This window comes from Leucopleurus acutus, assembly GCF_964270905.1.
Source record: "Leucopleurus acutus genome assembly, chromosome: 11".
Classification (NCBI taxonomy): Eukaryota; Metazoa; Chordata; class Mammalia; order Artiodactyla; family Delphinidae; genus Leucopleurus; species Leucopleurus acutus.
The window spans coordinates 82,921,413-82,949,012 of record NC_139152.1 but is presented as its reverse complement, the minus strand read 5'-3'; the positions used below and the strand labels follow the sequence as shown (position 1 = coordinate 82,949,012).

General features: G+C 41.4%; 1 protein-coding gene across 5 annotated transcripts in view; it reads right to left on the bottom strand.

Annotated features, from left to right (window-relative positions):
• The window catches only part of NR1H4 (nuclear receptor subfamily 1 group H member 4), a 117,787-nt gene that overhangs the window by 56,906 nt on the left and 33,281 nt on the right, over positions 1 to 27,600 (bottom strand). For 2 of the 5 annotated variants that reach the window (XM_082850069.1, XM_082850073.1), the window contains exon 1: positions 9,516 to 9,771. The exons of 1 other annotated variant lie outside the window; for it this stretch is intronic. The gene's annotated coding sequence lies outside the window, so the exon portion shown is untranslated. Of the gene's footprint in view, positions 1 to 4,443; positions 4,554 to 9,515; positions 9,772 to 22,120; positions 22,245 to 27,600 lie in introns of those variants that run through there. 2 more of the 5 variants (XM_082850070.1, XM_082850071.1) reach the window with 2 other exon arrangements.

The window sequence follows — 27,600 nt, the reverse complement described above, 5'->3', positions numbered from 1 at the left end:
TTTTTTTAAACAAGGAACATTAGAATGGAGAACCAGTGTTGACCTTTCATAGCTTCACATATGACCTGCAACTATTCACTTAACACCCTGCCCCCATACTACACCCTGAGCCTCAGCTGCATGTTTAAAAGTCTAAATAATAGGACTGCTGTAAAGATTAAAAGGTAACACTTCATAATTGTTCATATATATAGGGTGACATGTACAAAATTTTTACTGCATTGTTTCCAATAGTAAAAAGCTGGAAACATCATAAATGTCAATCAACAAGAAGTTGGGTACAATAAAGAAATAATACATGCATTATGCTGTAAGTATATTATATTCGTAAGTGCTATACAGCACTTAAAATGAATGAACTAAGTATTCATATGGATAAACTGAGAAACTTCATATTGAGCAAAAGAATCAGGTTGCAGAATAATACAGACAGTTTGATAAAATGTATATAAATTTAAAGATATGCAAAACAATGCTACATATTACTACTGATACCCTAATGCAAGGGTCAGCAAACTGTGATCCACAGGCCAAATCCAGCCCACCCAGAACCAGATTTGCCCTTTTGTTTACATATCGTCTATGGCTGTTTTCACACAACAATGGCAGAGTTAGGTAGTTGCAACACAGTCCACGTGGTCTGCAAAGCCTAAAATGTTCACTCTGTGGCCTTTATAGAAAAAGCTTGTGGGACTTCTCTGGTGGTCCAGTGGTAAAGAATCCGCCTTCCAACACAGGGGACGGGGGTTCGGTCCCTGGCCAGGGAACTAAGATCCCACATGCCGCGGGGCAACTAAGCCTGCGCACCGCAGCTACAGAGCCCATGCGCCCTGAAGCCTGTGCGCCACAACTAAAGAAAACCTGTGCGCCGCAACTAGAGAGAAGCCCGCACACCGCAACGAAAGATCCCGCATGCCTCAGCCTAGATCCTGCGTGCAGCAACTAAATCCTGACACAGCCAAAAATAAAATAAATAAATAATAATTTATTTTTTTAAAAAAAAAGCTTGTGATCCCTGTCTAACCTATAGAGACATACATGGAAGTGTTGAACCCACATTCAGGACAGTGGTCCAGAATGACTGGGCAGGTACACAGGGAATTTCCATAGCATCTGTAATGCTCTCCTTAAACTAGGGGGTAATTACAACAAAGCTGATGATATTACTTAGTTTTGCATGTTGGAAATATTTCATAATAAAAAAGATTGAATGAAATTCTATATGTGAAAATGTTCCTCATCTATAAAGATATGCAAACTCCTACAGGGATTCTGTTTCTTCCATACTTTTACACACACACACACACACACACACACACACACACACACACACACTCTTGAGGCTTTGAAGAGGAAGTACTTCCTTCCCATAAAACGTCTGGGGACTCAAACTGTGGTCAGTGAGGTGCTGTTGGAAATTTTGAGTGGCACAATGAAATCTATGTTCAAGAAGATTACTCTTACGAGAAGGCAGGATGAGGAGGGCAAGCAGTGAAAGAGGAGGAAGATTCAGGAAATTCTCATTCAGGAAGTGAGATGATTAGGTGCATAGCAGGGTGGTTTCTGTAGAGATGGAAAGGAAGAGACCTGAGTACCATATACAAAGAGGAGGAGGAAGGAGAGAAAGCAGGCTGATGATATGAAGTTTAAGCCTTGAGTATGCGTGGAAGCAGGGACAAAATGTTTATTTTACTTTTGTTTATTTGTACTATGGTGTAATGTAAGCCATAACTTAAGACCCAGGATTAATTTCAGAAGTGGTAAGCACTGTTTGTTTTTAATGTGATAAGACACAGAGTGACTGGTAGCCTGGACTCCTACTCTCTGGTTATCAATTTGTACTTGTTTAGATACTGTGTGTCACAGGGAGTTCATGGTGTATGGAGTTCCTCTGATTTAGCACAAACCATTTGCAAGAGACCTTGGAAAGACCCTGCTCCAATTAAATAGCCTTGACTCTGATTTTGAAGAATCTCAGCTCTCAGAAGATGAAGATAAAAACCAGTTACTTGCGCTGGTACCCTATGAACTCTCCACGCCCAAAGTCACCATCCTTGGTGACATTTTTCTCAGATGAACCCAGTTGTTGGTGGCAAAGCATACATTTTGTTGGATATCTATGTAGTCCATTCATAAAGGGCAGGAGAAAAGTAAACTTTTTCTAGCCATCATAATTTCATGCCCAGGGGAAGCCCTGGATTCAGCCCAAGGCTGGAAGAATGTTCCTAAGGGAAAAGAGAAAGGAGCTCTAGAAAAAAAGGTTTTATCTTTCCAGGGATTTAGTCTTCCCAGAAGCAATCAAACTGAAGTATCGGGATGGCCCAAAAGTTCATTCGGGTTTTCTGTATGATGTTATGAAATTTTTGGCCAACCCAATAATTTTTTACAGGGCAAAAATACAGATTTAAGAAAATAGATCCTTTCTGAAGTGCAGAGAGATTTAAAGGACAACGTGTGGCCAGTAGTGACCACGTGTCAGACATGATGTCCTCCAAACAATATGGTCATTGTGATCACATTATTCTGAGGGTGGTGCCCTATAGGAACTAGATGGCCTTTACTGCTATCATAGTAAACTTTACATTTTTTGTGGAGATAGATTAAAATAATATCTACCATTTTATGAGTGCTTACTATGCGGCAGCTTTCATGCTATGTTATCTCATTTAATCTATAATAAACTAAGCAGGTATTAATATACACACATTATAAATGAGAAAACTGAGGCTCAAAGAGATTAAGCAACTTTTCCGAGGTCACGCCACTAGTAAGAAGCAGAGTAGGGATGTAAACCCACCATCTAACTCTAAATTCATGCTTTCTCACACAGTGCTCCCACTGAGACTGTCACTAACTGCTCACCAACGCCTAGTGAGGGTGAATTGGCATTTCTGCAAGGTCACGTCTGCCTAAAGCATTTCAACATTAGCTGATCGCATGCACAATTAAGTAAGACTCTCCAGGGTTTGCCTGTTATGTTATTTTGTTTCTTTTCAAACTTTTGCTGTTTCTGAAGTCTCCATTTAAAGGTATACTTCCTTCAGGTGATGTACAATAAAAATGCTTTTAACCCAACAGACATCTACAGCTTTTTGCGCTTCTGTGCTCTGGAGGTTACACAATGGGGCACAAAGAGTGGCTGACCTTTATTTTTAACTAGATGTAAAAGAAGCACTTGCAGTAGAGGTCCCCAGGGCCATGAACCTGAAAGTAAGGGCTGCTTACATTTTGTACCCTAGGCAACTCATTTGTCTCACTCAAGTCCCCTTGCTTCTCAGCCTTCTTGGCTAGCACTAGCAGTCAAGACTCCAGCAAGACTTTCATAGCACTGGGCACCTCTTCGAGTGTGTGTCCGGTTGTAATTCTCCCTTTGTTTTTTCGGTGATTTGGCTGTCTGTCTCCCCATTGGACCATCAGCTCCAGGAGAGCTCACTCTGGATCTCCAGTTCCTAGCCCACTGCCAAGTACATATTAGATACAGAGTTAATACTTATTGATTGAATGAATAAATGGATGAATGAATAACTAAATACATTAATGAATGAATGAATGAATGATATACCTTACTAGATACCCATTTTTAGAATCAGTCTTGTTTAGCCATAGGATCAACAGTAAATAGAGATGTGGAAGGACAGCGCACCTAAGAGCTGAAGAAGGACTTATTATTTTTTTTAATCACACAAAAAACCTGACAGCTAAGGCTGCTTCCCCACAATGTAGCCCTAATTAGTGAACTAATTTATTCTTGTTGGAAATCTCTTAAGCAGTGAGCCCCGCACATTTTATAAGTGAATTGACCACCCAGGAAATAGTTTTAATAATCCTCCCAAATCTCCTTTTGTTAATTTCTCTTCCTTGAGAACTACCAGGAATAGTTTTTTTATCTTCTTAACATTCATAGTCGGGAAAGTTTTTCCCCATTATCTGCTGTAGTCAAAATGGTCAAGAATTTGGAAAACGTTATACTTTCCCCATGACTGACCTGTTATCTTTTTTCAAATAATTCATTAGATCTTCTGAAATTTTATGACTATTATTTACATAAATTATTTGTTATTTGCAAAAGCGGCCACCACAACTTCTTCCATTCCATGTGCCCTTTTGCAATGAGAGTTTGCCACTACCCATCGATAGGTGAAGGCTATTTCCCAAGCCCTTGAACAGGTCTGGTGACTTCCTTGACCAATAGAATGGTGGAAGTGATGTTGTGAGACTTCTGAGCTAGGCCTTAAGAGGCCTTGCAGCTTCTGTTCTCTCAGTCTAGGAATGCTGCCCTGAGACTGTCACGCTACAATGACAGTCTCAGGGCAGCATTTTTTTTTTTTTTGAAACTTCAAACTCATTCATGAGATATTTATTAAAATAACACATTTAGGGAAAAAAAATCAATACAACTAGACGCCCCAGATAAAAAACCTAATGGAGAGAGAAGTCAGCTACCCAAACTGTCCCAGTTGACAGCCACACCAAGACTCCAGACATGAGTGAGTCCACCTTGGACCTTCTGTTCCATTTGATCGTCCATCAGAAAGAGTCCCATGAGTGAGCCCAGGCAAAACCAGCAGAGCAGCTGATCTGCTGAAATATGAGAATTAATGAATCATAACTCTTTTAAGTCACTAAGCTTTGTGGTAGCTGTTACAAAGAAGTAAGTATTATTGCTACAGAAATTGGCACTTAGAAGGGGGATGCTGTTTAAAAAAAACAAAAAGGAAGCTAAAACATATGGCTTTGGCTTGGGGATTGGGAGGTGGGCAGAGCCTGGAAGGGCAGTGAGAACACGGATAGTGAACATTGGAAGAGTGGTGAGGAAATCACTCTAGGAAGCTGCAAAAGGAATGGGTCATATTTTGCAGTCACAAAACAATTGGCAAAACTGTCCAACATGTGGTAACGTGGAAGATACAAAATTTCCTAATGAACCTGTGGGTTTTGTTTGTTTGTTTCTCTCTGGTTTGGTTTGGTTTCAGGAGTGGCAGAGCCTCTTTCCGACTGAACTCCAGGTAAGTCTATGGCTCAGTTTGAGATTAAGGAGCTTTCCAAGTAGTATGGTGAATGTGTCAGGTGGTATTTTTAGCAGTTCATGATAAGGTAATGAAGAGAGAGAGAGATTATGGAAGGAGCTGTTCATTTTGAAAGCAGAATTTGGAGTAAATATGAAAGGTTCAGGATGTGCTGGGTCAAAAAATAAGACTGTTTTGCATTTTTGGTCTTGCCATCTGGCATAAGAGTCTCGAAGTAAGAAATGACTCCATGGTAAATATCAAATCATGGGTGCGGCTGTAAGATCCTTTGCTAAGAGCTCACAAAAAGTAAGGGGGTACCTAGGAGACCCTCTCATCCAGGTAAAAGAACTTCTAAGAATGTCGGGGCATTATCTCACAGCATTGTTTCGCAGTAGTTTAACATGTCCAGAGTAGAAAGTCTATCTCAAACAAACAAACAAAAATTATGGATATAAGTTTCCAGGCATGGAGTGAGTCCCAGAAGGACTCATAAGAAATCCACAAAGTGTTTGAGCAAACTGCTTTAGTGAGAGCAAAGCCATCTCAAACTAAAAGCTGACTTTGCAATCCCTCTCATAAGTAAGTCAAGTCTATTTTCCCACCCTTGAACGAGCTGTTATGATGACTTGCTTTGACCAATAGAATTTTTCTACTTCTGAGGGTAAACCTCAAGAGAACCTTGTGACATCTGCTTTCACCCTCTTGGAATGATGTCTTGAGACCACCATGCCAGGAAGAAGGCAGGAATGAAGTACTCTAGGAGAAAGAGACTGGGCCGTTCCCATTAGCCCCACTGACAGCCAGCATCAAGGCCCCAGTCATGAGTGTGAGACCTACCTGACCCTCCATTTGGCATCAGTTATGTGAATGAGCCCAGGAAAAACCAGGAAAGAGCCACCTAGCCAACCCACAGAATTATAAGATAAATCATTATATTTTAAGCCATTAACTTTTGGGGTGGCTTGTTCCATAGTACTAGATAACTGATACCATCTCCCAAAATGAACAGTATGGCATGTGGTCTTTTGTCCTATTGGGTCTCAAAAAGAGAGCACTTGCTTAATACTACATTTACTCTTTAAAAAATGGCATTTCAATGTCAATTTCCAATATCAATGCCAAGTAAATTCATTCACTCACCTATTTATTCAGTCAATATACATTTATTGACTCTGTCAGGTACTGGACAGATAAAGGCAAAAAAAAAATCATGATCCTTCAAGAAGCTTAGTAGAAAAGTCAGGTAAGGGCAACCCAATTAAAACGGTATGGGAAGTGAGAGAGTGGCATGGACATATATACACTACCAAATGTAAAATAGATAGCTAGTGCGAAGCTGCTGCATAGCACAGGGAGATCAGCTCGGTGCTCTGTGACCACCTAGAGGGGTGGGATAGGGAGGGTGGGAGGGAAACGCAAGAGGGAGGGGATATGGGGATATAAGTATACGTACAGCTGATTCACTTTGGCAGAAACTAACACAATAATGTAAAGCAATTATACTCCAGTAAAGATGTTTTTAAAAAATGGTATGGGGATTGCTATGACAGAGGTAAGCACAAGTCCCTTCAGGAGCACGAGCAAGGGCAGTCATTCATTGAACATGCATTAATTCTCCACTATGTATCAGGCTTTGATCTAGGTCTTAGAAATAGAGGGATGGATGAGACAGAAAAAAAAAAGATCCTGTCTTCATGGGGATTACATTCTAATGAGAGAGATGGATAATTTGCAAGTAAACAAGTAATATGACTTCCAGTGGTGCTAATAAGAAAATAAAGGAGATAAGGGATAAAGTGATGTGGCTGGATACTCTTTCAGAGAGGGTGATCCTAGAAGAGCTCTCTAAAGAGTGGACATTTGACCAGAGATGTGCAGGAGAAGGAGGAGTGAGTCATACAAGGGGGAAATAAGTCCAGGCAGAGTGGTCAGCAAGCACTAAGGGCCTGGGCTTGGGGCACGGGAGGAACAGCCAAAGCCCAATGAGGTTGGAGCTGAGCGAGCAGAGGCAGCGTAGGAGATGAGGTATGAGAGTAAGCGGCTCTCTAGGGCCTGTCAACTATGGCAAGGAGTTCTGGTGTGTTCTCAATGGGAATCACTGGTGGTTGTTAAGCATGGATGTGACTAAGAGAATAAGGGAAGTCTTCCTGAGGGTGGAGGGCTGGTTCTTGAATTTAATCTCAAAGGAGTAGGCATTAGACTAAGCAAAAGGCATGCAGTGGGATGGTTATGGGAGGAAAATAACATGCTGTGTTCTGAGCGACCATACATTGTCCTCTGTGCTGTAGTGAGTGGATTTAGCTCAAATCAGTGGAGGAAAGATGGCCTATTCAAGAAACAGTGTCAAGAAAAATGACTATTCCTTTGGGGGAAAAACATTAAAGGGTCCTATCTTGTATCATTCTTGAAAAATAAGTCTCAAGTGGATCAAAGATTTTTAAAATGATAAAAATTATTGGGAGAAAATATAGGAAAACACCCTTATGATCTCTATGAATTTAGAGACTGAGGAAGACTCATTAAACAAGAAACAAATAGGAAAAGAATCACTTTGACTACACTAAAATCAAGAAGACAGAAATCAAGACACCATAAACAAAACTAAATATATGAAACGAACTGGGAGAAAATGTTTACAACATAAATAACAGCCAAAAATTAGTACAAACAATATATAAATAAGTCCTATAAATAAAAGCAGAAAAGATAAACAATCCAAGGGAGAAACTGGCAAAGGATATAAAGAGGAAATTCACCAAAAGGGAAATACAAGCGGCCAATCACAACAACCAGGGAGGACTCACCAAGTCTTTAAGATGCTGATAACTGAAGTCTCCAATCAGCTCTCCTAGACTGACCTTTGGGTTAGTGCTGAAAACTCTCCACTCCCTCTGCTCCCGGTATAGTTATTAGACAATACCCTAAGAGCTTTTGGGAGTCTTCACAATTGTGCTGGCTCTTAACAAATCGCCTGTCAAGCTGAGACATTTGTGGACTGGTTCACCTGCTCTCCCATCATTCTAGATTTCAAGTTCTCCTAGCCTCCAACAATATTGGGGTAGCAAGGAGAAGACTTTGGAGTCAGAAAGACCTGCCCTCATATTCAGGTCCTGCTACTTCCTAACTGTGTGACCGGAGACAGGTTACTTGCTTTCTTTGAGCCTCAGTTTCTTCATCTGTAAAATGAGTATAAGAACTTCCATTCAGGGTTATTGTGAGAAGGAAACAGGCTATTTAGGCAAAGCCTGTGACGTGTTGGTACACACTCTTGCACATACACAGTTCTTTTCTTTTCCTTCCAAGCACAACTATTGAGTATTCCATGAACATGTGGCCAGATTTTGGAGGTGTGGAAATAAGAGGAAGGACAGGGATTACATTACTTTCCTTCTCCAGCTTGGGGGAGAGGCAGAGGTGTGTGGTGGAAAACAATGCTGCAAGTCCTGACGAAGGGTCTCAGGACAAGAGAGTCTGGCCAGTACTTTATCAGCTAACTCGGAGTTGCATCAGCCATATTGCAACATTCTCAGCAAAACAGATAAGTTCACGGTGCAAATGGCACAAGTCCACCATTTGGAGGGTGGGGGAGATAAAGACGTCTATCATTTTATAAAATCACAGCTAAAAACCCAGCGTTGGCTTTCTCTATCTCTCTTGTCGATACCACTGAGTGGTTCTAAGGCAGCATCAGTGGCATCATCCGATTTCTTTAAAGCTCAGGTGAGTTTCTCAGACAAAAAATCCAGCATGAGTCACTTGCATCCCCTTCCCCAGCCCCTTCCTTCTAAATAAAACTCAGTTAAGAGAAATGACCCAGGCTTCCCTAATAGTTGTCTACTTCCTTGGCAGTATGCAGACAAAGAGATGCCTTATCTGAATCTGACATTCAGACCTTGGACAATTTTAATAGTAAAGTTCCTCCTAACATTTTCCATCTTATTTTAATATTTCCATCTGATACTAATATAAGAAATGGAAAACAATAGAAACGTTTACAGTAGAAGTCAAAAGAGAAAGCTTTTTAAACCTACTCTCCTCCTAGGAAAGAATTTCATTTCAATAAAGCATAGCTTAAATGTCATCCTAGTCTTAGATCTGAAGTCATCTGCCATTAGTAATATTTCCCAACTCACATCAGGATTTGATAAATCACAGCACGCTACACAGGTGAAATTGCCTATGGAATCAGAACAGAGATATTTCCGAAATTTACGGTCTCCAGTGATTCTCCTGGGCAACCACAGTGTTAAAAAGATATTCCTAAGTAATTTTTCAATAAGGAAACCAGCTTATTTTTCAATTAATTTTGACCCATGAACTTCTGCTTCTTTGTTTTGAAGAGTTTCTTTTACTTTTAAAAAAATTATCAGGATTTACATCGAACTCTACCAACTTAGAATTCATTCATCGACCAAACTTCCTGATGCTAAAGAGAAGCTTCCAATGACAACTTCTCCTCTGCTGCCTTGAGATGGATACCGTAGCCCAGAGGAATTAGATACTCACTCGGATTGTCTTAGGTTGGCGATGAACTTTCAAAGCCCTGGGAGGATTCTGAGTCCAGTCTTCCTCTCCAAAACCCAGTGACTTTGCTACAAATCCTCAGAATCTGACTTTGCATTGGGGCGAGTCCAGGAGACAGTGGGGTGAGGAGGAGGGAGTTCCAGCAGGAACTGTGGCCGATCACAGGCGGCCTTCCCACCCAGCAGCCGCATCTCTGCCTTGGCTCTGTTCCTCACGGACAGAGATTAGTCATTAACAATCCTTCCCCTGCTAAATGATATAAACATAGAAAGGAACCTTGGGACAGCCTCGAGATTCCCAGGACGAACTCCCAGAGCCCCTGGGTAGGGACTGTGACAAAGCAGGGGAGCCCTGAAGCTCACCTTTTAAAACACTTCTCCATAGGCTGCTTTTTAGGGTCCTTAGCACCCAGATTTCTACACACATCATCTAAAACTGAATCGTCATCTTCCCTCCCTCTCTCCAATTGCTTTTAATAGCTCCACCACCTCCCAGGGACTGAAGTTAGCAACTCTGAGCCTTTTTGACCCTTCCCTCTCCCGGGCTTTCTATAACAAGTAATAACAGATTCGTGTAGATTCTATCTTTGGACTGTCTCTTATTTCCAACCCGCTGTGTTCCTCTTCTAATTTGGGCCTACTGCAGCTTCCTTTCTAAAGAACACTGTTGGTTGGCCCCATAACTCGTCTCTCCTTTTCTTTTTCTGTTTTCCAAACTGCACAGCAGTGTAAAGCGTAGGGCTCTGGTCAGATACCTACCCATTTGTTGCAACCTTGGGAAAGACACTCAGCCTCTCTGAGACTTGGTTTCTTTGTCTACAAGATGGGAATAGTGCAACTATCTTACATGCTGTGGCGAAAATTACATGCCTAGTTTAAAATACATAACATGTTTAGAAAAGTGCCTGGCATACAGCGAGCACCCAATAAATTTTAGGCACTATTGTTTATCAATTGAACAAATACTGGTTATCTGCACACTAGGTACCCAGCACCTTGGTAGACAGTCTCCTAATCAAAAATCTCCAATGGATTCCCGTAGTCTAAAAAATATACTCTAGGGCTTCCCTGGTGGCGCAGTGGTTGAGAATCTGCCTGCCAACGCAGGGGACACAGGTTCCCTGGTCTGGGAAGATCCCACATGCCTCAGAGCAACTAGGCCCGTGAGCCACAACTACTGAGCCTGCGCGTCTGGAGCCTGTGCTCTGCAACAACAGAGGATGCGATAGTGAGAGGCCTGTGCACCGCGATGAAGAGTGGCCCCCGCTTGCCACAACTGGAGAAAGCCCTCGCACAGAAGTGAAGACCCAACACAGCCATAAATAAATAAATAAATTATATATATATATATATATATATATACTCTAAATGCTATGGCCTGATGTATAGAACTCCCTCCACCCTGATAGCCCTAGTCTATCTATCTAGCATTTTCTCACATCCTGTCTCTTCAGAGACCCCAACCTCTTACCCACCTATGCCAAGCTCTCCTCCCTCCATGCTTTTGCATATGCTCTTCCCTTTACCTGAATAGCCTTCCTTTCATATCCACAGACCCATCTCAAATGCTGAGTCCCCCCTGAAGCCAACCCTGTTTCTCATCTGCCCCTATGGTGCCCACCAAACGCCCCTCATCCTTTATTTATAATTCTCTCATTGTCCCTTAATTCCTCTGGCTTTGTACATTATAGTTACCTACTTAGCTCTTTGACAAGAACAAAATTCTGGAGGACAAGCATGGTAGCAGACTTGCCTCTGTATCAATCCCTGGTCTTAGCACAGTGCTTCTCATGGACAAAGTACTGTATAACTATTTTTTAATTGAATCAATGAGTGAGCTGAGAAAATGATAACTTTCCAAAGTAATGAGCCTGTGCACACACATGGGATGTGTGTGTGTGTGCACACCAATGTTCCCTATTGTAAAGTTAGTGGAAGGCCTATGGTCAAATTTGTTAGGAAAGCTGTTTTTTACTTCTCTTATTAAATAGCATGTATAGGTCCTGCAGGCTCAGACTCCCTACCCACCGTGGGCTCCCTCTAGACTAAGCACACCACCCACACCCTTTCTCACAAGGAGGAGGGGGAGCCCAGCCCTTGTAAACTCTCCCTTGCCCATTTGAAGAGTCTTTGCCATGACATTCACTGGGCTCTGCGGCTCTGGGCTGCCCGAGAGGCTCCTGCAAGACTCCCAGACAAATTCTTCTTGGATGGTGAGAGCCTGTGTTATGATCTCATTCTCTTCATCAGCAGTGGAAGGTATGGGTTGAGGACACGGACTCTGGAGCCTACCACCTGGGTTCAAATCCCAGCTCTGTCACTGATGAGCTCTGTGACCTTAGACCTTTTACTTAACATTTCCATCTCTCAATTTTCTCATCTGTGAAATGGTAATATAAATACTACCCATTTCGTGGTGTTACTGTAAGGATTAAATGAATGAATATATGCAAAGTGCTGGTACATATAGAGTATCTGATACACAGAAGTGCTACATAAGCATTAGCTGTTATTGTTTTCTCTGAGCATTTCACACAATCATATTTGCACGATTGGACTAGATCTGAAAGATCTAGAGTGAAAGGTATTGAGGAGGAGAAAAGGGAGCATTTCAGGCTAAGGAAAGGCTCTGAGGCAGGAGGTAGCTTAGAGGATCCCATGAAGCAAAGAGAAGGCCAATGTTTCTCAACTAAGAGTATGGAGGAGCCTTGAAGAAATAGGGGTAGGATAGGTAGGGGCAGTGATGTGCTGGGAAGTGTTTAACAACGAGCTCTCAGAGTTGGGGATACACACACACACACACACACACACACTTACATATACATATACACTCACTTATTTAAAAATTTTCTGATATAACAGATGTTTAACACACGTTTTACAAATAATAATAAAATATACAATTTTGTGAATTATAAATTCCAGGTGGCCAACTGATTCTCACAGAATGCTTTCATTGAGTTTTGCTGAACTCTTGTATTGGTAGCCAATTTTTGGCTGCAGTTCAAGCATGATTTGACAAATGGAACTGCACTCCATTCCACTAATTCCTTCCCAATATATTTATTTTCCTGAAATCACACATGTGATGTACTGTTAAACTCTTAGTCTTACACAAATTGCATTCATTAAACCGGACCCTCTTTCGGCTCCAAAACTACATAGGTTGGAAATTCACTCATTTGTCAGAAACATAAACAGCTTCTTTGCTGAATTAAATAACAGTTTTCAAATACTGGAAGAACATTTCTTCAGTTTTTTGTGTGTGCTCTTCACAATGTAAATAATCTGTATTATTAACATCTCCACAACTTAGACCAGAGGTCAGCAAACTTTTTCTCTAAAGGGCCAAAAGTAAATATTATAGGCTTTGTGGCCTCATCTGGTCTCTGTCATATTTTTCAACCTATTAAACATTTAAAACCTCTTCTTAGCCTACAGACTATACAAAAACATCCACAGGCCAAATTTTGTCCACCAGCCTTGGGTTGCCAACCCTTTAGACCAGTGGCTCTCGATGGGGAAAAGAGGGGGCAATCTTGCCCACCAGGAGATATTTGGCAATATCTGGAGACAGTTGTGATTGTCACAACTTGGAGGGAATGCTAGTGGCAACTTGTAGGTAGAGACCAGAGATGCTGTTAAAATCCTACAACGTACAGCACATCCCTCTAGAACAAGGAATTATTGTGCCCCAAATGTCGATAGTGCTGAGGTTGAGAAACACTGTGTTAGACAATCACCAAAGCAGTAAATGGAGTACTGACTTGTGGATTTTGCTCATATACATGGTGTAAATATTCTCATTGTGGCCAATTTCAAACTATTAGTGTGATGTCACTGAACAGACTTGGGAAGAGATGTACAGAGGCACACTGTTACTTAGGGTTTCCACTGTTCAGATACAATAGATGTGAATAGCTATGAGAGCATAGACAGTTGTGAAATATAGTAAAATAGTTAGAATGTGATGAGTTTTAAGTAGTTATTACCTTTGATTTAGAATGTATTTAATTATAAGTTTATGTAATTTAACTTTTAATGGCGACTATGTTTAACAACCAGTTCAGAAAAACCTGAAAATTTAAATTAACCATTGGTTCTCTGAGCCAGGGCAAGCTGACTCAGCACACCATTGGGGGAATGAGGGCTTCTTACGTGTTGTCCTTACAAGTTAGGAGCTACGAAGTATTATCTCCATTTTTCAGATGAGGAAAGTAAGACTCAGACGTTCAACGACTCATCAAAGCAAGAAAGCTGGGCTTTAAATTTAAGTTTGTTTTCTCCAAAGCTGCTATATTTTCTTCTATATTTTGTTCCACTATCAACCTAGGCAAAGTGAGATCAAAATATTTATTCCATGAAATGCTTCTCAATACTGGCTTATTTTAATTAATTGCTGAATAGAATACAGATGAAGGAAGTCATTAACATATTGTTAGTGACCAACTCTGGAATGGTATTGAGTATATAGTAGAAAAGTCATTCTGCCAAAAAAAAAAGATCTCCATTCAAAAAAAAAAGATCTCCATTCATAAATGTTATTTCTTGGTTAATATGTTGGCTTCCTTATCTTCTCCAGGATCCCTCCTTTTTTTGAAAATTTCCCCCCCCCAACCTTAACGAATGAGTTCACCCCAGATCAGGGGCTGTAAAGATCTTGAAGCGAAAGGGAAGTAGAATGGGTGAACTTTGGATACTGGTGTAGTGAGGGTGCAACCCCACCTAGGAAGTCTGAGTAATCACCAGAGACAGAGAACAGAGCCAGGGCACTCAACTTCACAGGGTGGTGACCACAGGGGGACACTGAAATGCACAGAGGAAGGAAAGGAGGGAGAGCTTGGATAATCAAGCTGGCCTCTTTTCCTACTGGCTCAGACCTGGCTGTGAGCATGAATCTCTGCCCCAACTTTGAACCTATCAGTGTGTCTGCAGTGGTCCTTACACTATAGCTTTGAGTAACGGCTTTTCCCTAGTAAGGCACCACAACCTTCAAGAAGCTGTGCTTTCAGAAACAGAAAACGTTTTCAAGACGTAGGGCAACGAGGTAGGGGCAGTGCCGAAAGCATGGGTGTTAGTGTCAGGGGCTTGTGTTTGAGTCCTGACTGGTCCTGCCATATGACCTTGACTGGTCTTGCCGTATGACCTGGAGCAAGCCAGTCTCTGGGTATTAATTTTCTCCCCCACCCCTAATAATAACAAGAAAAGAATGCCTATCTCATAGGGTTATTGTGAAGATCAACATGAAATGTCACATGAAAATGTGTGGTACGAAAATCAAAGGGAAGCATCTGGCAGGCCCCATTAGATGTGAAATTTTCCAGAAACTAGAAGCCCTATAGGGACTCCACCCACTTCTGTATTCAGCTATTCTAAATGACTCACTGGGGGATTCCCTGATGGTCCAGTGGTTAGGACTCGGTGCTTCCACTGCAGGGGGAATGTGTTTGATCGCTGGTTGGGGAACTTAGATCCCACATGCCATATGGCACGCCCAAAAAAAAAAAGAAAAGGTTCTAAGTGACCCATTGAAATCACTGGGTCTACACTGGAGAGAGAACCCTCCTGTAAATGTTGAAGAATGCAGCTGAACCTTCATCTGAACCTGGATGGCCAGTCCTAATGCTCAAACATTTTAAAAAGAAAATACTTACAACCTGTTTTGTGGAATATGTAACCATAAGAGAAAACATTACTATATTTTACTTAGGAAGATTCAAATGAGTTTCTCCACTCATCCTAGATCAAATGCACTTTGCTTTCTGTATCTTCCCTGCCCCTCTATTTTTTTGAGGAGTCCTTTGTTGTTGTTGTTTTGTTAATTACACAAGTGGTTATGGTCATGTAGAAAAATTAGAAAATATAGATAATCTTAAAGAAAATAAAATTCACCTATATTCCTACAACCCACATATTCATAGAATACACTATCAAAACTGCGATATATTTTCTTCCAGACTTTTAATGAAAAATAGATACACCCAAGTCTTCTCTTTTCATAAGAAAATGGGATCATGTGGTATATACGGCTCTGAATCTGCTTTTCTCATTTAATGTATCATAAATATTTTGATATTACTAAATATTTCACTACATATACAAAATAATTTAATGGAGGTATACTATTGAATTCACAGGGATATGCCCTCATTTGACCAATTCCCTACTGTTGAACCTTCGAATTGTTTCTAATATCCCTCTATTATAAATGATATTACATTGGTCATCCCTTGTAGCTAAATCTTTGGCTACACCGGTGATTATGACCTTGGCCTTGTTTTCTAGAGGTAGAACTACTTGGTCAGAGTGAACACGTTTCTAAGATGCTATAGTAAACTGCCTTTAGAAAGGTGGTGCCAATTTATATCCCCCCCATAGGGTCCAAATGTGACTATTTCTTGCCCCTCTGCCAGCACGTGGGGGCCTTGGCGATTCTTTTTTCCAGAAGAGCTTTCTTGTGAGATGCCTCTAGTCCTCACCTACCCCTCCCAGTAGAGAATCAACATGGACATTCAAGCAGGGTTTTTGAACTGTGTGATATAACCCATTGTGGTTCCCAAAATCAATTTAGGGGGTCATGACCAGCATTTGTTTGTTTTCAATGAAATAGTATTTTTAAATAGCATAGCAAATATTTCCTTTGCAAGTAGAAAGGTAAGTACTGCTTAATGGAGCTGTTTCGCTTATATATGTGTGTGTTGATGCGACCTAGATTTCAGTATAACACAGTTGTAAGGTCAAAGTTTCGAAAGTTTGAAAAGCATGGGATCAGTCAAAAGATCATAGAATCAGTGCCCATGGACTTGGATTCTGGACGTAATTAGGTGGAGAAGGAAGCCAAGGGCAAAGAGAAAGGGCACACATCCCATTTACTTTCTCCGGTAGAAAAATGTTGAGAGAAATGTGATAAAACTCTCAAAGGTGCACATAAAACCTAAGTCATGGTTATATAATAGGAGATATGATCAATTTCAGGGTGTGACAGGTAGTCTGGAGCTCTCTTCTCCATATATTTTAGTCACATTATGTCTATGGTTATAACTCTGACTTTGCCTCTGCCCAGCTGTGTTTGGAACTTATCAACCCAATCTCTCTAAGCCTCAGTTTCCCTACCTGGAAGATGAGGATGTTCAACCAGATGATAGCCAAGGTTCCTTCCATGTGTGGTGCCGAGGGTCTGATGGAGGGATCAGCTGTGTTATGCTGATCCATTGTAGTTTCCTGCATCCCATTCACAGGACTGCTTCATGAGCAAGTGACCTGTTGAGTCACACAGGGTCCCTCACTTAGAAGACCCTATGTTTGATTTAACACTCTGCTATCATTCTTTTGAAATTCTTAATTTTTCAACAAAGGTCCCCATATTTTCATTTTCCACTGAGTCCCACACAGTATATAGTTGGTCCAGTGTATTAATTCAGACAATATGAAGTCTTCCTGATAAGAAAGCAGAATTCTTGGAGGAGGAAGATGGCAGAAGAGTAAGACGCGGAGATCACCTTCCTCCCCACAGATAATCAGAAATACATCTACACGTGGAACACCTCCTACGGAACAACCACTGAACACTGGCAGAAGACCTCAGACCTCCCAAAAGGCAAGAAACTCCCCACGTACCTGGGTAGGGCAAAAGAAAAAAGAATAAACAGAGACAAAAGAATAGGGACGGGACCTGCACCAGTGGGAGGGAGCTGTGAAGGAGGAAAGGTTTCCACACACTAGGAAGCCCCTGCGCGCGCGGAGACTGCGGGTGGCGGAGGGGGAAGCTTCAGAGCCATGGAGGAGAGCACAGCAACAGGGGTGCGGAGGGCAAAGCGGGGAGACTCCCGCACAGAGGATCGGTGCCGACCGGCACTCACCAGCCCGAGAGGCTTGTCTGCTCACCTGTCGGGGCGGGCGGGGCTGGGAGCTGAGGCTTGGGCTTCGGTTGGACCCCAGGGAGAGGACTGGGGTTGGCTGCGTGAACACAGCCTGAAGGGGCTAGAGCGCCACGGCTAGCCGGAAGGGAGTCCGGGGAAAAGTCTGGACCTGCCGAAGAGGCAAGAGACTTTTTCTTCGCTCTTTGTTTCCTGGTGCTCGAGGAGAGGGGATTAAGAGCGCTGCTTAAAGGAACTCCAGAGACGGGCGCGAGCCGTGGCTAACAGCGCGGGCCCCAGAGACGGGCATGAGCCGCTAAGGCTGCTGGTGCCGTCACCAAGAAGCCTGTGTGCGAGCACAGGTCACTCTCCACACCTCCTCTCCCGGGAGCCTGTGCAGCCCGCCACTGCCAGGGTCCCGGGATCCAGGGACAACTTCCCTGGGAGAACACACAGCGCGCCTCAGGATGGTGCAATGTCACGCTGGCCTCTGCAGCCGCAGGCTCGCCGCCCCTCCCTCCTCCCGGCCTGAGTGAGCCAGAGCCCCCGAATCAGCAGCTCCTTTAACCCCGTCCTGTCTAAGCGAAGAACAGACGCCCTCCAGCGACCTACACGCAGAGGCGGGGCCAAATCCAAAGCTGAACCGCGGGAGCTGTGCGAACAAAGAAGAGAAAGGGAAATCTCTCCCAGCAGCCTCAGGAGCAGCGGATTAAATCTCCACAATCAATTTGATGTACCCTGCATCTGTGGAATATCTGAATAGACAGTGAATCATCCCAAATTGAGGAGGTGGGCTTTGAGAGCAAGATATATTATTTTTTCCCCTTTTCTGTGTGTATGTGTATGCTTCTGTGTGAGATTTTGTCTGTATAGCTTTGCTTTCACCATTTGTCCTAGGGTTCTGTCCATCAGTTTTAATTTTTTTACTTAAAAAAATTTTTTTCTTAATAATTATTTTTTATTTTAATAACTTTATTTTATTTTACCTTACCCTTCCTCCCTCCCTCCCTCCCTCCCTCCCTCTCTCTCTCTCTCTCCTTTCTTTCTTTCTTTCTTTCTTTCTTTCTTTCTTTCTTTCTTTCTTTCTTTCTTTCTTTCTTTCTTCTTTTTCTCTCTTCTATTCTGAGCTGTGAGGATGAAAGGCTCTTGGTGCAGCAGCCAGGAGTCAGTGCTGTGCATCTGAGGTGGGGGAGCCAACTTCAGGACACTGGTCCACAAGAGAACACCCAGTTCCACATAATATCAAATGGCGAAAATCTCCCAGAGATCTCCATCTCGACACCAACACCCAACTTCACTCAACGACCAGCAAGCTACAGTGCTGGACACCCTATGCCAAACAACTAGCAAGACAGGAGCACAACCCCATCTATTAGCAGAGAGGCTGCCTAAAATCATAATAAGTCCACAGACACCCCAAAACGCACCACCAGACGTGGACATGCCCACCACAAAGACAAGATCCAGCCTCATCCACCAGAACACAGGCACTAGTCCCCTCCAACAGGAAGCCTACACAACTCACTGAACCAACTTTAGCCACTGGGGCCAGACACCAAAAACAATGGGAACTACGAACCTGCAGCCTGCAAAAAGGAGACCCCAAACACAGTAAGATAAGCAAAATGAGAAGACAGAAAAACACACAGCAGATGAAGGAGCAAGATAAAAACCCACGAGATCTAACAAATGAAGAGGAAATAGGCAGTCTACCTGAAAAATAATTCAGAATAATGACAGTAAATATGATCCAAAATTGTGGAAATAGAATAGAGAAAATGCTAGAAACATTTAACAAGGACCTAAAAGAACTAAAGATGAAACAAGCAACGATGAACAACACAATAAATGAAATTAAAAATACTCTACAAGGGATCAATAGCAGAATAACTCAGGCAGAAGAACGGATAGGTGACCGGGAAGATAAAATAGTGGAAATAACTACTGCAGAGCAGAATAAAGAGAAAAGAATGAAAAGAACTGAGGACAGTCTCAGAGACCTCTGGGACAACATTAAACGCACCAACATTCGAATTATAGGGGTTCCAGAAGAAGAAGAGAAAAAGACAGGGACTGAGAAAATATTTGAAGAGATTATTGTTGAAAACTTCCTTAATATGGGAAAGAAAATAGTTAATCAAGTCCAAGAATCACAGAGAGTCCCATACAGGATAAATCAAGGAGAAACACGCCAAGACACATATTAATCAAACTATCAAAAATTAAATACAAAGAAAACATATTAAAAGCAGCAAGGGAAAAACAACAAATAACACAAAAAAGGGATCCCCACAAGGTTAAAAGCTGATCTTACAGCAGAAACTCTGCAAGCCAGAAGGGAGTGGCAGGACATATTTAAAGTGATGAAGGAGAAAAACCTACAACCAAGATTACTCTACCCAGCAAGAATCTAATTCAGATTTGATGGAGAAATTAAAACCTTTACAGACAAGCAAAAGCTGAGAGAGTTAAGCACCACGAAACCAGCTTTACAACAAATGCTAAAGGAACTTCTCTAGGCAAGAAACACAAGAGAAGGAAAAGACCTATAATAACAAACCCAAAACAGTTAAGAAAATGGTAATAGGAACATATATATCGATAATTACCTTAAATGTAAATGGATTAAATGCTCCCACCAAAAGACACAAACTGGCTGAATGGATAAAAAACAAGACCCATATATATGCTGTCTACAAGAGACCCACTTCAGACCTAGGGACACATAGAGACTGAAAGTGAGGGGATGGAAAAAGATATTCCATGCAAATGGAAATCAAAAGAAAGCTGGAGTAGCAATTCTCATATCAGACAAAACAGACTTTAAAATAAAGACTATTACAAGACACAAAGAAGGACACTACATTATGATCAAGGGATCGATCCAAGAAGAAGATATAACAATTGTAAATATTTATGCACCCAACATAGGAGTACCTCAGTACATAAGGCAAATTCTAACAGCCATAAAAGGGGAAATCGACAGTAACACATTCATAGTAGGGAACTTTAACATCCCACTTTCACCAATGGACAGATCATCCAAAATGAAAATAAATAAGGAAACACAAGCTTTAAATGATACATTAAACAAGATGGACTTAATTGATATTTATAGGACATTCCATCCAAAAACAACAGAATACACATTTTTCTCAAGTGCTCATGGAACATTCTCCAGGATAGATCATATCTTGGGTCACAAATCAAGCCTTGGTAAATTTAAGAAAATTGAAATTGTATCAAGTATCTTCTCCGACCACAACGCTATGAGACTAGATATCAATTACAGGAAAAAATCTGTAAAAAATACAAACACATGGAGGCTAAACAATACACTACTAAATAACCAAGAGATCACTGAAGAAATCAAAGAGGAAATAAAAAAATACCTAGAAACAAATGACAATGAAAACACGATGACCCAAAACCTATGGGATGCAGCAAAAGCAGTTCTAAGAGGGAAGTTTATAGCAATACAATCCTACCTCAAGAAACAAGAAACATCTCAAACAACCTAAGCTTACACCTGAAGCAATTAGAGAAACAACCAAAAAAATCCCAAGTTAGTAGAAGGAAAGAAATCATAAAGATCAGATCAGAATGGATGGATGGATAAAGAAGATGTGGCACATATATGCAGTGGAATATTACTCAGCCATAAAAAGAAACGAAATTGAGTTATTTGTAGTGAGGTGGATGGACCTGGAGTCTGTCATACAGAGTGAATTGAGTCAGAGAGAGAAAGACAAATGCCGTATGCTAATACATATATATGGAATCTAAGAAAAAAAAATGTCATGAAGAACCTAGGGGTAAGAGGGAAATAGAGACACAGACCTACTAGAGAATGGACTTGAGGATATGGAGAGGGGGAAGGGTAAGCTGTGACAAAGTGAGAGAGTGGCATGGATATATATACACTACCAAATGTAAAATAGATAGCTAGTGGGAAGCAGCCGCGTAGCACAGGGAGATCAGTTCGGTGCTTTGTTACCACCTAGAGGGGTGGGATATGGAGGGTGGGAGGGAGGGAGACGCAAGAGGGAAGAGATATGGGAACATATGTATATGTATAACTGATTCACTTTGTTATAAAGCAGAAACTAACACACCATTGTAAAGCAATTATACTCCAATAAAGATATTTAAAAAAAGAAAGTGAAATTCTTTTCTTTGGCACTGCTGAGAGCTGAAGCAGTGACTCTCCACCTCAGTGGATGAAGGACAAGCTGCCTAGTGGGTTTATGACACACAGCATCTCAAAATTCTGCTCTGCACTAGAACAACTCATAAGAGAAGCTGTTTAGAACTTTTATTCTTCCCAAGGCTCGTGTTCCATTGTTCCAGCCCCAGCTGGAGTAGATTGCCCAAACTGCATTCAACTGATTAAAAAAAAAAAAAAAAAGGTCTTAAAATAGGATGACCCATTTAATGCCACGTGCTGCTATACGGGTCAATTAGATGTGAAATATTCGCAGCAGGTTCACAATAAAGAAAATAAAAGATGTAATAGAAAGATGAAGGTCAGTGCTGGGTCTGAGTGCTATATTATATCCAACCTGCATTTAAAACCCAACAATTGCTAAAAAGATTATTAATAGATAGAACAAAGAACCACATTTGGGGACATGGCCCATTTTATATTTGGAAATGCCTCTACCTGTTTAGGAAATTTAGATGATAGTTCAATGGTAAGCTATCTGTCTTCAATGGAGACAAAGCTACTTACCATCAGGAAAGTGGGGATGTATCTACACTACTCCTTTTGTGTTTCAGGGTCTGGATGTAGGTCATGACCATGAAGTAGAATCAGATATGATGAAATCATAATGCTGGTTTTCTTAGAAATGGGTCTGAAACAGAGGAGTCAACCAAGTATTTAAAACATGAGTCTTTACACATAGGACAGCATTTAAGCATTTGTTACTCAGAGGCTTTGTACATCCTTTGCAGTTCCTAATCAGACATGGTCAACATAAATGTTCTCTCTCCTCTGTGCTCTCAAAGCATCTGAGGCTCACCCCTCTCAAAGCACTTTTTATTCTTTATTGCAATGGTTTATTTCCTTATCTGTTTCCTTCACTAGTCTGTAAGCTCTTTGAAGACAAGTTCTGTGATTGTTTTTAATCTCTGTATCCCTAGTCCTAGCACAGCACCAAGCCTGCTGTAGGTGACCAATGAATCTCTACAGTCAAGTAAAAGAATGAATGTCATATGATATATGAAGAGCTCCTACAAATCAATAAGAAAAGGATCAACAACACAAAAGAAAAATGGGTAAAGCACACAAAAAGATGAAACACAAAAAAGGAAATACAAATGACCAATAAACATATAAAAAGACATTCAAACTCAATCATAATAAAAGAAATGCAAATTAAAAGCACACTGAAAAGATATGTGCACAGATGTGTGAAATGATGTGTGAACACAGCTAAATTCACCTGTATGCTCCAGAACTGCTGTACCAATTGTTAAAATATTGAAATTGTTACCTGCTCATTGGTAAATACTGCTGACCTGAGTCCACCTGGCATCCTACTGGTGCCCTGTCATCCAGCCCCTACCCCAAAATCCCCAGACCTTGCTGTAACCTGGCAACTCAAGAGGTAATGCTTGATATTGCAGGGGTCCCAGGATCATGCTCAGCACTATGGCCAGCCTCGTTCTGATTGGTGGGTTCCTGTGCTGTTAGTGTTGTTAAATATTTGGATATCCCTCCTTATGTTCAAGGTTATGCACTGTAGCATAGAATGCAATAGCAAAACTTGGGAAACAACCCGAGCAAAAACTAACATTTATTAAGAGCTTAATATGTGCCATACATTACTCTAAGTACTTTACATTGATTAACATATTTAATCCTCACAACAACCCTAGGAAGGAGGTACTATTGTAATTTCCATTTTACAGATGCAAAAACAGAGGCAAAGAGAAGTTAAGTAATTTGCCCAAGGTCATATAGCTAATAAGTGATGAGAGGAATTCTATCAAGGTAATCTGATTCTAAGGCCTCTCCTCTTAAAACAAAATGTCCTTTAGTAGGGATTGGTGAAATCAATTAGGGTATAGCCATGAAATGGAATATTATACAGCCATGAAGATGAGGAAGCTCTTTATGAGCTCACAATGGAATAGTATCCAAGCTATATTACTAATTGAAAAGAAAGTACAGAAAAATGTGTGTAGTTGTTAAATATATATATATATAAAATCACAAATTGGATACACAGGCTATGTCTGGAATAATACATACGAGACTGATAACATTGGTTGCCAGTCTCTAGGGGGACAAGGTATTAGGAAAAATGTTTGCTGTGTGTGCTTTTTGTACCTTCTGGACTGAATACTATGTGTACATACTGCTTATTTTAAAAATTAAACTGCAAATTAATTTTTTGAATGAATGATATGTACACAAAGATTCTAAGTCAAAAGAGCTTAGAGAGAAATAGAAAAGGTATGCAGCTGGCTGGAGGTGGGAGAGAATCCATCCTCCTGGTCATCAGGGAGTGCTGAGCCTCTGAGCAGAGCCTTTGAAGATGGGGAAGTTGTGAGGATATTTAGAGAGTGGGGAAATGGCATTCCAAGGGAAGAGGCAGAGATATGGAGACTGTGACTGAGACTTTGACAACACAAAATGAGAGGAAGTTTCACTGGAGGTCTGTGTGCCCTCTGCAGTTGGGAGCAGACGCACAGGAAGCTAAGATTTGGGTGTGGAGGGACCTGGGAGGGGCTGTAAGGGGCCCCTGAGGCTGACTGCAGATTAGAAGTCAGCCCAGTGGTGCTCATTTTAAGGAAATTCAGAGGAACATAAACTCAAAGTGCCTGAACCTCGCCCTGTCACACATCTAGTGCGGGTAAGGAGATGAGCTGTGGAGCCGTCCGCAAAGGATGGGCAAGAAACAAAGATGTAATTGAAGGATTGGGGAAAAATAGGGCCAAGGGAAAACAGTTCAAGGAGCTGAGATTGTCAGTTCTGAAGGAGGACAATTACTGTCCCCTCCTTGATGACGCATCGTTGTCAGTGGGATGGTGACCAGCTGTTCTCTGCAGCCACAAAGGAGACAAGAGAAAAAGGGCTTCAACTGCAGCATGAGCAATTTAAATTAGATTCAGAGAAAAACTTTCCATCAGGAAAAAATTAAGTTGTTAAAAGATTCTGAGGGAAGATAGGGTATTGCTAGCCCTCCCTCTAAGTTAGACTTGATGCTGCAGAAATCAACTTGGGTTCGAATCAGTCATGTTTTCTGCATCCCAGTGTCTTCACCTTAAGCTGTGGGTAATAATGCCAACCTCACAAAGTTGTTCTAAAGATTAAAAGAGATCCTGTGTATAAAAAAGTTAGAACAGGGCCTAACGTATAGTAAATTCTGAATAAATTGCAGCTCTTGTCCTTTACGGCAAAATGGTGTTTATTAAACATGAAGGTCTTAAGTGATTTAGATGGTTACTTGGCACGGTCCCTGAAGGTCTCTTTGATTCAAGCAAACTTCCCAGATGCTTCATCAATAGTTTTATGTACACCGTTTTATAATGAAATGCTAACTTTTCTGGAATAAATATTAGACTATTCAGCCTATCTGCTTCGATTGTAAAGAGTTCTACTGTCAGCCATGTTCCCAAAAACACATGTCTAACAGCCTCTCCTCTGGAGGGGGGCTGTACAGAACAGAGTTTTTCAGATCTTTTGGACTGCGACCCACAGTAGTAAATAAATTTCATATCACAACACAGTACTCTCACACACACACTCATCGATGTGTAACTGAAATGAAGTTTGTGGGAAAATTCTTAGGCTTTCTATGTGGCATCTATTTTGATATCTTCTATCTCATTTTGCTCTAATTTTTAAAAATACTGCTTTTGATCCACTAGATTGATTTCATGACCCACAAGTGGATTGTGACCCATAGTTTTCAAAGCTTGTGTAAAGTCTTAGATCTGTGACTCCTGACTGCATTGGGCATCACTGGGCAACTTTCTTAACTACTCTGGGGTCTACTTGCTCATCAATAAAAAGGGGATTAGAGTATCTATCTCCTAGTGTCTCAAGAAGTTTTAGTTAGGACACCAGGTACATTGTGCCTAGGATTTATTTAATAGCTCGTCCTCAGTAAAAGTTGATTATGTCATTAAAATGGCTGCCACAAAGCCCCTGCACTAAAGCTGGGCCCAGGTCCCAGGCCAGAGTTTTATTGACTATTATTAGGTAGGTATCCTCACCAGTTGTGGTCACTTGGTTTTCCCACTAAGAGCATCTACTCACCAGCAAACCGGAAAAGAACGTAAGCGCAAAGTAAAAGGCAACAGCAATGCGAGAGACCAAAGCACTCCTTAAAATACGAGAAAAGTGCATTAGTATTACAGCCCAGGTAAGAAATTGTGTTCAAGAGCTGCAAAGAGAGGTAAATTATGTCTTGCATTCTCCATTTAAAAGGCAGGGTAGAACAGAATATATCTATAGGAAAAAAAAAACCTGGTCCAAGTGGCAAAAATACAAAACTTAACTAAATATTTTTTTCCTAAAGGAATATATCTTAGCTGTTGAAAAGTTAAAGTGACAGAGCTCTTTATATAATTAAGGCAAACGAAAGAAATATCACTGTTGTTTGAAATAAACTGGCAGAAAAACTAGTTGGGCATTTCGCCCATAAACATGTATCCCACAGGTCCCCTTTAACCTGGCAGTTATAATTCCTTCCTTTGGTCCCGAACGAAGTAAATACAAATGGTTTTCAAATTTGACTTCTATCATGTTTATCACTTCTAACCAGGACCAGGGCAACAGGATATTAATGGAATGATGATTTGCACGTGTCGTCCCCCTGCTCTCCAGTTTCCCTCCAAAAAGGCCACCACTCTAAGCAGCAGGTAGATGTTGTGTGTTTCCTTTCTTTGCCGCACACACGTCATCCAACTGAGAAGAAAGCAGAAGCTGCTGGAGAATAGCCCTCTTCAAGGGGATTTTAAAGGTAATCTGAGAATGGAGAAAGAAGAGAAGTGCCTTCTAGATAAGATTAAGACTTTTAGAGACCCGCACTGAGAGGAATATGGTGCCAATACCACCATCTTCTGAAAATAAGTCAAAATAGAAATAATACTGATCCATAACATCAGAAACAAAGAAATCCAATTAAATTTGGATTTTCCCTTTTGATTAATGATTTTTAATAATATTAATTCTTTTCAAGGTTTCTGTGTGTGTGTGCGTGTGCGTGTGTGTGTGTGTGTGTGTGTGTGTAGGGGTGTGCACGTGTGCACCCCTGCACTGCTAGTGCCCTGATTGGCTGCTATTCCGCCTATGGGTTCTTCTAGTGCTTAGTGCTTACGAGGGAAGCTGTTACGAGGGAAAGTGGGAGAAGATTAGTGAGAACTCACGTCCCACTTGGTCTTGGGTAGTGGGGAGGACTACTGAGGTATAGCTTCAAGGGGTTTCTAGAAGTTTGGGCTCTGGGCCCAGCAGTGCAAACCTTGCCAAAGATTCAGGTACCCTGAATATGGCACAGAAGCAACTGAGCTGTAGGCTCCCTGCAGGCTGGAACAAAGAGCAGCGCAACGGTGAACACTGCGGGTGATGTTCCACAGTTGGTGAAGCTTTGACTATGTGTGAGATCTTGACACAACACTGGGGTAGAGTCCCAGTAAATGACCAAATTCAACTTCTTGGCAATTGGGCAGAATGGAAAACAGAACTATTTTTCATACACTTGAGTTTCTGGCCTGAGATTTAAACCTGCTCATTTCTGGATATGAAACCTCCGTGGTATGTCTACAGCTGTGGCTGAAATCTTCCTTCCTGGACCATGCAGCCTATAGCTTTTGAGAGCGTTGGTTTTAACATGTCTGGCAAATTTCTCCCCTGGTCCAGCCCAACTAATCAGACTCTACCCCTTGGATATAAGCCCTCAGGTTGGTGTCTTAAAAGCAGGACTGGGGCAATATACAAAAGATGAGCACACTCGCTATACTGATCTCTGGAGCTTACGTTTCACAAATAAACTCCTACTCCTACTACAATGATTCATCATCATCTATTATATTGGGAGGATGTAAGACAAGGTGACACATTGAGGAGACACATCTCACTGCAGAATGATGAATTACTTTAGACGGAAGATGTTGTCAGCCCAGCCCCCTCTTTCCTGTCTCCAGGCAAAGGCAGTGTGTCTGTATCAGATTTAGGGATCAGGTATCACAGATGAAGCT